This window comes from Aptenodytes patagonicus, chromosome 2 (genome assembly GCF_965638725.1).
Source record: "Aptenodytes patagonicus chromosome 2, bAptPat1.pri.cur, whole genome shotgun sequence".
Classification (NCBI taxonomy): domain Eukaryota; kingdom Metazoa; phylum Chordata; class Aves; order Sphenisciformes; family Spheniscidae; genus Aptenodytes; species Aptenodytes patagonicus.
The window spans coordinates 157,076,477-157,089,768 of record NC_134950.1 but is presented as its reverse complement, the minus strand read 5'-3'; the positions used below and the strand labels follow the sequence as shown (position 1 = coordinate 157,089,768).

The window sequence follows — 13,292 nt, the reverse complement described above, 5'->3', positions numbered from 1 at the left end:
AAAATAAAAATCTTTTATAACAGGGAAATAAAAGAATTTCCATTAAGGGGAAGAGGACATATATTAACTTAAAAATAAATTCTGTTCCCAAGAGTCAGGCACAGTATTTGCAAGATTATCTAATATCCAAATTGCTTTCAGCTTTCTCTGTAAGTCTCATCCATCCTTTTTGTTTAATTCCATCTTTCTGGTAAACAGAGAGCTGAGGACATTTCTTTACTGCTGTCTGAGCTTGAAAAAACAGTAAGTCACCCAATATTAATATATTATATTAATAAGCATAGGCATGAATACATAAAGAGTGTTGTTCATCACAACAGCCTTCATTTGCAAGTAATTTCTGATTCTCCATTGTTTACTAGGTCAATGTACCACCATGGAGATGATAATGATCCCTTTTAATCAAAGGAATGAAGCTAATGGAAATAATTAATGGTAACTACCAATGTATTGACTATTTATTTAAGATACATAGGCATGCGCCTGGGGCTAACTACTATATGTTACCATAAGGAAACGGTGACTTTTTCCTCCCATCTGTTTTAAGCTCCATTAAGAGGTTAGCTCCACTAACCACAAGCTACCATGACCCAGTCCTGGATAATAACTTCAGCCTGCTAGGATAAGAAAGCTTACTTGTTGCAAAACAATAAACCCTGCCACAAAGGGATAAACAGAAGACAGAATAGAAGGATCCAATGAAAATATAGTGAGTGAACAAAAAAAACAGACCCAGACAGCAAGATAGAAGTAATGCTGTTTAGCAATGACAAAAAACTGCTTTCTTGAACCAAGTCTTGGGTTTCTCTCCAAACGATGAGTAAATATTGTCGGACCCCTACTTGAAAAATGCTGCAGAGATCTTGCCAGAGATCGAACAGGCTCCTGGGTCAAATTACTTTCCAGATTACAGCTAGATATTACCAACTCTCTAGAAGACATCAACATTAAAATTTTATCAGCACATACTTTCCCTGTTATTTTCTAACATATAAAAAAAAAAAGTACCTGAGTTACTTGAGGAAAGAGAACTGTCGCAAGCAACAAGCAGTAGGAAGTTAATAGGACTATTTATAAGTCAGATGCAATATCCTCTCTCAACAAGCGCTTTGCTGAACAGACAACTGCATTCTAAGCATCTTGCAGGAGCAAGCTCCACGTCCTGAATTATTTTAACAAGCGTTATTCTCACACAGGCCCTGCTTAGCCAACTTACCATAGGACTTAACTGCAAAATAACAAGCTGAGATGCCTTAATATCATTGCAAATATAAGTGCTTTACAACTAGCAATGGACCCGAGTATACAGTTTATGTGCACTGCTAAGCTGAACCTTCACAATACAATTATATACTGCTGCATGCCTGCCAAAGCGGTTGTATCAGGAGTTATCTTTCTTCCTCCCCCTTATTTGATAGGTTACCTTTAACAGCTTATTTCTGGTATACCTGCATCAAAACTATTCTACCTTGATGAAAAACAGGATTAAAATCCCCGTGTAAGAACTGACAATAGCTCAAGCAAGTCAGCACATTCTCTTCCGATCTAGGTGCCTCCATTAATTTTTGTCACATAAATAAGACAAGTCAAGACACACAGCTACAGCAACATTTGGCAGTGTGCTGACTTAACATGTGACATTCCCTACAGGTTTCATTAGCATAGCATGATTAGACTGAAGGAGCTGCTTGTGGAGATGATGGCACGGACAGCAAGTAGGGCACAGGAAGCACTCATGACCATCTCAGCAACTTTCTGCAAAACACTTTTTGAGAGAAGAAGTAGGCAACAGGGCTGGAAAGCCTTTCTGACCTACAGCGCCACAAACTAAAACCTTCACATGGACAAGAGCCACAGACCAACAAAACCAAGGGAAGGAAGAGCACCAGACATGGGCCACAAGTGGGAGATTAAAACTCCCTCTTGGTCCCACCATTCCCCGGCAGGACAGGGCTGGGCTGCACATGCAGCTGGACCCCAGCAACCCAGCCGTGACAGCGCAGCAGCCCTTCTCGCCCCGCTAACCCCCAGGGTGCCACCTGGTTTGCCAGGTAACCCTGGCCAGAACAGGCCAGTCACCAGTCCCATCAACGCCTCTGAGCTCAGAAGTCACACGTTCCCACTCTCTCCATACAAGGAAAAACCTTTTTCAGCAACAGATCCCGCCTTTCAATTAGGCGATGCCAAATTAATCAGATTTGAGTCCCCAAATAGAAACCAAGGAGATTCCTCATTTACATGAGGAAAGAAATGCAAAAAATATGTAGTTAGAGAAGATTTACATACAGCTGGACACATTGAAGCATGGGCAGAGTATCAATTACAGAGATGGTAATTACCAAGAAACTTCTTCCATGAATTGCAAATCTTAATACTGCTACTCACTAAATCTCTTTTCAGCTTTTTATTTAGAAATAAGCAGTGTATATGCATTCCACTACTCTTTAAAAAGAAAAAACCTACACAGCCCCAGAACCTATTTAAAGAATTACAACTCATGCACTGCGGATTATTTGTAATCCCAAACTGTAATCCAGGACATAAACTCATCATAAAACACACATTTCCAAAAGTCATGAAGATAGTTATAGACATCAAAAAACACTTTCAATGCTACTTAAAAGTCCAAAGATACAGGGGGGAAATACAGAAATCTTACCAATATGTGGATAACCATCACACAGATCTGAGAGAACAAGGATTATTTTATTTGCTTGACTGTACAACATGCGGAAGAGGTAGGAAACCAGGAATGTGCAGCAAATGTTGAAATGCAAACATGATGTAATCTAAAACAGGGTTTTAAAATCAACACTGAAAGTTATGATGCCATCCTGGAGTCATCACACAGACCCTGCTCTAGAATGCACTGTATGTATTCTATATTTCTCATCGCTCAGAAAGCACAGCAAAACATAAGGGGTCAAATAAGAGGTGATGAGATCAGAGACAGGAACTTCTGTATCTTGTGGGTAGAAAAAGGTTGGGCTGAGAAGCACAGGCAGGAGGCAAGTAAGGCAGACTATGACAGAGATATAAAAAAAAAGGGGGGGAGGAGGGAAGGAGAGAAAAATCAGACAACCTTGCTAAAGCTACAGGGATGGAGGAGAGCAATGATCAAAAAGACATATATTTCTCTTTCAGCTCAAAGCTAGTTTTAACATTATACTAGCAACATGACAAAAAAGAGAATAAAATTTTACTTTAAAAATGCTATTTTCCAAAACATTTGTTAAATATAAAATCTTAGGTACAAAGATTTCATTCAAGAACACACACAAAAAAACCCCCAACCAAACAGAAAACAAAAACAAACAAACAAAAAAACCTGGAGGGGAGAGTCTGCTACCTAACCCTAGTCTGTATTCCCAACAAAGCCAGGAGGTCTAGCCTTCACTTCTGGGGCTTTCTGAAGCTCACAAATATCCCAAGGACAAATGCCATGCTGGGTTTACATCACACAGTTATCCAGCAACCCACTAACAGAAGAGGCCCTCAGCTAACCTTGGCCACCAGGAACAGAAGGAAACGAAGACATCAGCGGTGTGCCCAGGACCTCGCTGCACATGCCAGTTCCATCACACAGCGGCTTGCCCACAGCGAGCAACTATCTTCTCTTAGCACACGATGCTTGGCAGAAGTCACAATCTCAAAAAGTACCATACTTCACTTGAATAACCACTGTGTATAAGCCAGTAGTAATACACTATTTTCTCTAGAATAACAAATACATTGATATCCATGTGAACCTATTTTGAGATAATCCACAAAAAAGTCAGTGACAAAAGAACTACTGATTTGCTCCCTTAAGATCTCTTCTCCTTCTCTACCCACATCCAGGCATAACTTCACTGCTGTTGAAACGCAAATTTAAAGTAAAAAATTAAAGCATGCAGTAAGGAGAAAAAGAAAGGAGAAAAAACCCCACACACAACCAGATATGTGAAAATGTAAGAACAGTTGTTCAATTTAAGTTCAGGTTCTCATGTAGTAACATAAAGCTTCAGTGTTTGTATTGCATAAACTGTGATTCAAATACTTCTTATAAAAATAACTGTTTACTATAATACTTTTTTAAAAACTGTGACTTGAGGTCGAGAGCTTACTTTTCACAAAACAGTCATTTCCAGTTAAATTTAATTTGGCAATGACTCTTTCACTTAAATATCCATTTTGCCAAGGGGAAACAAGTTACTAGATGTAGAATTTACATCACTGCTTATATATGGAATTTTAAATGGTATTTTTTGTTTGCTTTAGTTTTCAAAGGCAGTACTGGTCCACAAAACAACCAGTTAGATCTGTCCTCCTGCATATTATTTTTATCACAGACTGGATCTCCAGGACCACCTCAGTTATAGTAATCCTTCTCTATCTAAACCCTCAAAAAAGCACACACACCCCTCAGTAAAATTACAATTCCAATTTCTTTCTTTCTATGTCTGACACAGAGAGGATAACTGTATATTGTCAATGGAGTATACTAGACACTTACCATCCCAAATGAATTATCCTAAAAGGAAGGAGGACATTTAGCTGCAGGAAGCATGGTTTGAAAGCTTAAAATACAATTGCATTTCCAACCTCTTCACACCCTTTCCACCTCCACTGACTGACTGACTAAAACACATATGGATTTCTGCCAGGCAGGAATAGTCACAACAAAAAGCTTCAAGAATCACAGAGTCATAGAATCACAGAATCATTAAGGTTGCAAAAGACCTCTAAGATCATCGAGTCCAACCATTGACCCAACACCACCATGCCCACTAAACCATGTCCCTAAGCGCCTCATCTACACGTCTTTTAAATACCTCCAGGGATGGGGACTCCACCACTTCCCTGGGCAGCCTGGTCCAATGTTTCACCACTCTTTCAGTAAAGACATTTTTCCTCACGTCCAATCTAAACCTCCCCTGGCACAACTTGAGGCCATTTCCTCTCGTCCTATCGCTAGTTACTTGGGAGAAGAGATCGACACCCACCTCGCTACAACCTCCTTTCAGGTAGTTGTAGAGAGCGATGAGGTCTCCCCTCAGCCTCCTTTTCTCCAGGCTAAACAACCCCAGTTCCCTCAGCCGCTCCTCGTAAGACTTGTTCTCCAGACCCCTCACCAGCCTCATTGCCCTTCTCTGGACACGCTCCAGCACCTCGACGTCCTTCTTGTAGTGAGGGGCCCAAAACTGAACACAGTATTCGAGGTGCGGCCTCACCAGTGCCGAGTACAGGGGCACGATCACTTCCCTACTCCTGCTGGCCACACTGTTTCTGATACAGGCCAGGATGCCATTGGCCTTCTTGGCCGCCTGGGCACACAGAAGGAAGTGCCACTGAGAGCTACACATTCATAGGGAGCATCAGGTGGGATTGACACATAGCTTACAGTAAAGGCACATGCAAAAGATCTTGTCATTCACTTGTGAAGCTGGATTTTCTCTTGATGTTTATTTTAACATCTGAACTTCAAATCTACTAGATATGACCATACAGCAAGAAATACAAAAATACTAATCAGAAGAAAGCTCCTGTATCTTCATTTCAGAATCCCTTTTCAGGAAATGTTCATTCCAAGTGCAAATAAATCTAGCATTGATTACTATTTAATATTCAAAACACTAGAATTTCAAACCATATATCTGAACAACTATGTCAAGAGGTTAATTACATTCCCTATTTTAATAGCAATAATGGCAGAGAATTTCAAAATAAAGTAAGATCATCCTCAACAGGCTTTACTGAGTTTGGGGATACAAAAAATTTAAGATCCTGCCTACAGCTGCAGTTGAAACTGTGTTAGCAACTAGAAATAAAATTCTTTCTAATAAGATCTGAAACTGTGGGGTTTTTCTAAGTACAGACACAGCAGAATAATGCACTGAATGTTTAGGCAAAACATTCTGCAGTAACTGGCCTTACCATCATGAATTTTATCTCTGTTGATTTCAGTTATATAGTTTCATAAACTTAATGAAACCAAAATGAGTCCTCTGAAGTCCTCCAAAATGAAAAGAAAACAAAACAAACAGGTACCAGAACACATTATAAAGATCCTGATTCACAACAGCTGTGATACTATCTCCCGGACATGCAGGAGACTGCAATCCTATAATAAGCAAACCAACCAACCATCTAGAAATAAAGATTTCTATTAGGATTATCTGCATGTTCTCAATCATAACTTTTTCTAACCTGTATTTCACACTGGTTATTTTAACAGAATTCTTTGAGGAGGAGGAAGTGGGACACACACACACGAAATTAGTAGAGACTACAGCTTACTGAATGTAAACTGTATGTATGATGGTATAACATAAAGTTAAGTTTTTTCAAGCTAGAAAAACAGATGAGGTCTAAAACTCTGAACATCGGCCTAGGAATCAAGAGCTCTAATTAATTTCAAATGCCAAAAAACCTTCTTCAAGGTCTTTACATCACTTGCATCATTTTACAAAATAACACAGCTCACAAAGTAGTTCAGAGATGTAATTACTGCTCATAAAGCTCACTGACCACAGCCTGAAAGTTTCTTTCAGCCAAAGCAGGGAAGCATGTCCTGCCTTGTTCAGGACCAGTTACAATTCCCAAACTTTGGATCTTCAACTAATGCAATCTCCTTCCTTAGGAAAGTCAGAAAAGAGGATAAAGAAACCACACTATATTTAGGTGTAAAATGGAACTATTGATAAATACTAAAAAAACCCCAACCCTACAAGCACAGAAGCATAACTACTGCCAGTCATTTCACATACACAACCTCACATATACTCACAATTCCTAAATTACCCCCTCCTTAGAGAGTTCGCACAGAAGCGAAAGCGTAGGATAGTATTTCAAAACATCTTTGCTAATCAAGCACAGCTTTTTTCTCACACAGTATTACTTTCAAGATCTGAAATCAATGCATTTTTTCCAGGAATAAAGATGGTAGTAAGTTCCTTTATCAGTTGGAAGCGTTCAGTAAGATGTCATAACACAAATAACAACACAGCAACAAAAAGGTACCGTTTCCCAGAATACTAATGTGCAGTGATAAACTGCATACCAGAAACACTTTGAAGGATGCCAATAATCCTCTAATTTTGCTCCAAATCTAGAAGAGGATCCCTGTACCACCAGTCTCGCACCTCCATTTAGTAACAGGGCACCTTATCATTACATTTTGGGTAGCCTGGCTTTATAAAAACCTGAAGCAGTTACCACTGCCTCTGTATCTTTTGTAATAGTTTTGTCTCCTTACAATCCAACTTTTGGAGTCAGGAATAACTCATCAATTCCCACTTTTAATGAAATACCAATACAGCAAAGAAAAGGAGCTTTTAAAATTTCAACACAGTCTCATATTGGTTTCAATACTGTTGAAAGTAAATCTTTTCACTTCCCATCTGATATCTTCTGGATCTCAGCCACAGGTGTGTAAGAATCATTTTGCAGACAAAGAAACAAGCAAGCAAAAAGCCTGAGATACAATTTTTTTAACTAAAGCTGAGTTTGTTTTTTTTAAAGAAAATTATGAATGAGTAGTTGAAGGCTGACTCTTCTTGCAAAGAGAGAAGGATATCACACAGATACCAGTGCAGACGCTCTTCCCCTCTAAGAACCACAGTGGAGAACAGCGTGGGAAATGTTATGCGAGGTGGATGACAATTCACTTTTAATCTTAGGATTAGCTCTACTCCATAAACTTGTCTTAGCATTCAAATATTACAGTTTTCTGCAACATTTTTACACCAACAAAGATAGTAATAAAGTGCCACTCACAGTGACAAAAACATTGCTTTTATCGATACATTTTGTTCAAACCATCGTAAGCTATAGGACAAGAGCACAACTTCTGGCCTGAAGATGCGGTAACATACCCTGAAAGTCTGAAAACCTTCAGTAAGCACATAAAATTAAGTAAAACAGCTATGACCACACAGTGGAGAGGTTTTCATTCCTTTTAAATACATTATTCTTATTACACGTAAAATCTAAGGGAAAAAACCTACCTCAAAATACAGTACTCCTTCCATTTTCAGAGACGTATAATTTTAATTCTTGTCATTCTGCTCCAAGCACCAATTTACCCAGCCAAGACTACTGATCTTGTGTAACTCATTTTCAAAGAAAATCTTAATCAGATAGCAGTGCACTAATAAAATTGGTTAGAAATAAGTTCAAATATGATTAGTCTTAGCATGTGCGCATCTGAAAGCTTCTACAGCTAAATATGAAAATACTGGCTTCGTAAAGGGTGTGAATTTACTGATTTGATGTGAACAATGTGAAAGTGAGGTTTTAGGAAGGCTTTGTACAACATGATGGTGCCTCTTTGAGAAGCAGGGCACAGCACAGAATAAACAGATGAAGCTGATAGCGGAAGAAAAAAAGAAAGCTGCAAGGTATGCATCACTAGCAGCACGCAGTATAGGACTAAGTTCAGCGATGTAGGCCACAGCAGGCTCTATTTTTAATTTTTTGATGCACAAGATTGCAGTTGTACCTTGATACATGACCTCTGACAAATGCTTAGGCAGGTAACGCAAACAACAGTACTTAAAAGCATATAGATCACCTCTGCGCAGGAATTCTGGCTAAGGGAACAAGAAAATTTCTGAAAGAGACTTTTCTGTAAACCAAATAGACTTTTTTTTTTTTTTTTTAAGAAGGGCTATCCTTTTAGGATCCAGGTGTTAGCAGGAATGCCTGTGTGCAACATATAGGTCTTTAATTTGCTTCTGAAGTGCTTGTATCTTGACTTTTGTGAATGTAGGTCAGTTCCTTCACAATGTGCAACCCATCATGCCCTGGCTCTTGAAAACACCAGTATTCCCTTTCAGCAAAATTTCATTAGGTATATGGGGCAGACATTTTAAAACTTTCCTGTATTTTGCTAAAATCTCATAATTTTTATAAAACCCAGTAGACAGTGATACACAAATACTAACTAATCTCATTTCAGAGACTCCCATATACCAGTTTCAAGAAGGCGGAGGAAAAAAAATGTAAATGAACAAATAAACGGCTTTTAAAAAACAGTCCATTCTTAGGAGCCTGTGCATTATGCAGCAAAAAATTAACATGATTGGCCCATCATGAAAAGGGCTGAAGAGGTTTATCAGTGATGCACAGTTGCACAGGATGACATTATCTGAACTAGCAATGAAAAACGACTTAGTGACATTAGCAGGAGTTTACAAAGAGGGGGAAAAAAAACCAACAGATTTTTGAGGGGCTGGGGGGGAAAGAGAGGGAAGGACGAGACAGGGGACGGGCTAATCATTAAGAACTGTCTTTCCTTCAAATAGCCTAGGAACTCGCCATCTAGTCTCTTCAAGAACAGCCTTTTGGCCAATTTCATTATAGGCTATCAGCTTTGCTTCATGCCATCATGTTTGTGGTAAGACATCCCCTGTGCCCCCTCCCTAACAGCTCCAAACTTGAAAAGCTTACTACAGAAATCATGCTTCAAACAGAGAAATCGCATTTGAGCACATCAGCACACGCTGCTTTTTCACAAGTTAAACCAGCAGTGGGTCTGACTGCGTGACCTGCTGACGTAAAGAGTAAGTGGAGTCTAGACTACAGTCAGTCCAGCTAGCCAGGATTTAAACAATGCATACACCAAGATGCTTACACGGTTTGCAGACAAAAGTTTCTATGCGAATGAGATACATAATCTGACACATTAAGGTTTCTACCACTTTTACTTATTGTTGTCATTAACAGTGCTGTAAAAAATGTCTTGATGGCAAACAGATAGAGCTAGGAATCTGCAAGTCTTGAATCTACTGCCGTAATTTTTTTGAAGTAAATTTTTAAACGTGAAGCACTGAAAAATGTTGAAGCTCCCCCTTAGCAATAAATCTTCCAAAACAGATGGTAACCTCTGTACATTACAATTATCCTCTTGCTCTTTCTCAAAAAAAAACAGAAGTAAAAATCTGTTAGGTGTTCTTCATTATCATGACCCTGTACAAAGAAAAAAAAAGAAAAAAAAAAAGTATTCTGATGACCACACAATATTCAGAGAGGCAATTTTGCATATGTGTGGATTTTTATAGAAGTCTGTTACCTTCTTAGAAATTTTGGGGGGACAAAAAAGGAAGAAAGAGAAATTCACCATTATCATTCTCCAGAATAAGTAATTTGATAAATTCCTCCTAATCAAGTCTCTCAAAATTCCCTTCTCTTTCAGACACCACTTCATAAACAGCTGTGAAATATTACAGAAATTGAGATTTTCTGACAAGGTACCAGTGACGTAGAGGTAAAATCTTGCTATAAAACCCATTCCTACTGAAGTAGAATTCCTCCAACCATTCTTTGAAAAACTATTACTGGATTGGGTATTGTACTTGAATTATAGGAGACAATTCAAAGGCATGATCTTGAATGCAGATTTGATGAATATTTCCTTATGAATTATGTAAGACTGTGTCGTGGTTTAACTCCAGCCGGCAGCTCAGCCCCACCCAGCCGCTCGCTCACTCCCCCCCAGTGGGATGGGGGAGAGAATCGGAAGGGTAAAAGCGAGAAAACTTGTGGGTTGAGATAAAGACAGTTTAATAGGTAAAGCAAAAGCCGCACATGCAAGCAAAGCGAAACAAGGAATTCATTCACTCCTTCCCATGGGCAGGCAGGTGTTCAGCCATCTCCAGGAAAGCAGGGCTCCATCACGCGTAACGGTTACTTGGGAAGACAAATGCCATCACTCCAAACGTCCCCCCTTCCTTCTTCTTCTCCCAGCTTTATATGCTGAGCATGACGTCATATGGTGTGGAATGTCCCTCTGGTCGCTGGGGTCAGCTGTCCGGGCTGTGTCCCCTCCCAACTTCTTGTGCACCCCCAGCCTGCTCGCTGGTGGGGTGGGGTGAGGAGCAGAAAAGGCCTTGACTCTGTGTCAGCACTGCTCAGCAGTAACGAAAACATCCCTGTGTTATCAACATTGTTTTCAGCACAAATCCAAAACACAGCCCCATACGAGCTACTATGAGGAAAATTAACTCTACCCCAGCCAAAACTAGCATAGACTGGCAAACTTCAAACAGTTCCACTAGTACTAAAACTTCCAGTAAAATCACTCTTAAAGGTTTGACATCCCTCCATCTTTTTCTTTCTCCCTCTCATACTGCCAGAAATGGGGCCTGCAACAGTGAAAAACACCCATCTCTTTTAAAAGCTTAAACAGCCCACAGCTGATTTAAAGGTTCTAAAAGGTCTTGTTTTATTCAAGCAGCTCTACCCACTCCAAAAAATAAAATGTTTCATGAATTTCCATGAGTGTGAGCATGAAGGCAATTTCCACATGAAACATTAACTCAGACACTGCATGTCATGATTTGTTACAGTCCCTGAAAGTACCACTCAGAAGGTAAAAGCTTGCTAGGGACACGAATTTGCTCTTCAAGAGCCTCACTGTCACTGCCACATGTAGTGAGCCGGATGGAAGGGCTCTCACTTGAAGAACAGCAAGAAACATAAATTTGAAGTGTCAAAAAAGTTTCCTTTCAGTGCATCAGTCTTTGTCATCACTTATTAAAAAAAAAGTACATTTGGCAACACTGCCAATTTGAGAAACTCTTGGAAATACTTTACGATTTGCAGGAATACTAAGGAATCAACATCCAGCATTTTCTCTTCATGATGCAGATAACCAGACTATTGTTCTTTCATTGTAAAGAACATCATTGTAAAATGATAAAAATATCATTAGATATTAGATATCATTATTGTGAAGGGTTTTTTTCCACCCCAGTGTCTCATCTATAAACATCTGTATGCCATACAACTTCAAACAATCTAACAAGAAGAACATAATAGCTAGTCTAATAGGAAATAAAATTTCAGAAACACAGTATCATCTTATTACATTTAGTAATCAGTCTGATTGACTGATTACTGATTGACCGAAAGACCTTCAGTGAATATGACTCCAGGGTAACAGACCTGCAACAAAGCACACTTCGAAAAGCTGTTTTACCCAAAGTATGTCCCGTTGGTTTATGTGTACAGATATTTATTGCCCATCAGTCTCCTCAGTGAAAACTTATTTCTCAGACTCTATCCATAAAAAGGGGCAAGAGTAAGGCACAAAAAGGAAACCCCAAATTGTTTGCTCTTCTTCAGAATTAGACAGCTTGCCCATTTGAAAATGTGACATTGCACCAACAGCAGTCCCAGATCAAAACCAACAAAATTGAAAAATAAATAATAAAAAAGGTATTTTCTGTGTTCTAACAACAGGTTACAACTCCAGGCTTGAAACATGCCGCAGTTTAAAGGTGAAGAGAGACAGAACACACATGTGCCTTGATCCAACAAATGAAATAACCAACCAATAGATTTTGGTTTTTTGCAAATAACTGCTAAGATGCAGGAAGTTATCTGCACTACATGCATATTTTAGCAAGTGCACATGCACTTACTATTTCCACCTATGCCCTTCTTCCCATCCAGAAAAAAAACACATCAAGAACAAGGCACAAAACCCGCACATCTCTGAGCAAAAACTTTACTGCAGACTGTTGGTATAGATGGAGAAATCTGTACCATCAGAGAGCGCTGCATGCTGCTACGCTGGACAACACTGGTGTTGGAAGAATTATTCATTCATAGATCAACAATTGGTTCTTTTCATCTCCCTGGCTTTCTCAGACCAGACTTTTATGTATTTTTTTCCACCTACTGCTCCTGTTACACTCTAATTTTTCAGCTACATGTAGCAAAGGCATCTGAAAAACATTCATATTTCCAGAATGTACCTCATTAAAAGAAATATTCTTAACCAGAGGGGGAACCTATCTGCTTCTATGGGCTTCATCACTTTGCCAGTGTCAAGAACTGACTTAACATAAAACCCTGTAATAAAATCACAATCGAATAAGCTATGAAAAAATGTGGAAGGCAAATTGAAGCGCACCAAAGTCCCTCTTTCTGGCTTTCTACCAAAGGCAGTTCATGTAAACTAATCCATGAGATAGCTGACCTTTTACCAAGTAAAGTTTTAGGACTAAATACTTCAGCTAATCAAAAGCTAAATTACATGTATACATTAAACCACATCTTTAAAATTAAGCTGTATTCTAATTAGCCAAAACAGCAGCACATTCAGTCATTACTAAACCAGCAGGAGTATGGCTTTTTTGAGTATCACTGCAGGGAAAGAGAGGGAGAGGGAAGGGAGGTATTTGTGATTTCATAGAGCAGTGCCTCATCATGACGGTAACAGGGGAAGAAAAAGTCGCTGGAAGAGAAGGTTGTCATGGGAAACATTTCTCCCACTTTTATTGCTGGCTGGGTTTGTCCTTTAA

At 39.2% G+C, this 13,292-nt stretch overlaps 1 protein-coding gene across 1 annotated transcript in view; it reads right to left on the bottom strand.

Moving 5' to 3' along the window:
* Nucleotides 1-13,292, bottom strand: part of CCNY (cyclin Y) — a 130,369-nt gene that overhangs the window by 116,024 nt on the left and 1,053 nt on the right. The window lies entirely within an intron of this gene.